The following is a 1001-nucleotide window of genomic DNA, read 5'->3' on the forward strand; positions in this document are numbered from 1 at the left end:
GGAAAGAAGCTCTTCCACATGGCTAAAGCCTGGTTGGTGGCTTGAAGTTGCAAAAGTCTCATTAAGGAATTAATTATTTCCTTGGCGTGTCACAAGTATTGCAGGTGGTAGTGTTCATTATCCTCTTATTAGGTAGGGGTCCTAGACCCTGATTCTTGCAATACCCTTAGTCTTATCTGTCAACTGTACTGTCCAGCATCAAACCTTCAGGTGTGAACAGGCACAGAATGCTGTCCCCGTACCCTGCATTTTAGAGCATGGGTAAATTTACAGTGGATTGGTAGAGGGAAGTGCACTTCACTGCAAACCACTTACATGCTAAGAAACCTGTTATTAGAGGACCTGATTTTGCTTGCCCTTATAAAAGCGTTCCCGTTTGAAGTCAGTGCTTCATGCTGAGTAGGTGGATGATCACTTCAGATGTCATTCTAAGCACACTGTACTTGCTTGACTAGATGAAGGCTGTTAATAGAGCAACACCCCCAACTATCTACCAAGATCCAAGGCGTATTTTGCTCAGTGCAAACTGTGAGAGACTGCCCTGACGCCGCAGGCTCTGGAGGAAGGGGGGAAGAGGACAAAGGTCCAGCAAGGCGGGCGACTGACTCGTGGGGCGTCTCGCACCGCGCCTGGCTCCAGCGCTGCCTCCGCGGGGCAGCGCCAAGAGCGGGACTTCTGGCTCTTGCCGTTTGTTTTCCACGAAGGTGGTTTTGCTTTCCGGGCCGGATGGCGATGCGGGGCAGCGGGCCCCTTCGGCACATGTTAAACTTCAAAGGCAATCAATCCTGCAACTCGACAGCTGTGCTGAAGCAGCTGAGGACGGCTCCCATCAAAGGCATTTCCCAGACATGGACGTTGCCTGAAAGCTTCCGAGGTTGCATGTGCCCAGGCATTCAGGACAGAGCTAAAATTACCATCCGTTTCGGAAGGCCAGGCACGGAGGCGGGGTGCGGGGGGCAGAGGCGCCGCTGTCCGTAGCTGCCCTCCGCAAACCTAGCCCG

This window comes from Alligator sinensis, unplaced genomic scaffold (genome assembly GCF_000455745.1).
Source record: "Alligator sinensis unplaced genomic scaffold, ASM45574v1 scaffold60_1, whole genome shotgun sequence".
NCBI classification, from domain to species: domain Eukaryota; kingdom Metazoa; phylum Chordata; order Crocodylia; family Alligatoridae; genus Alligator; species Alligator sinensis.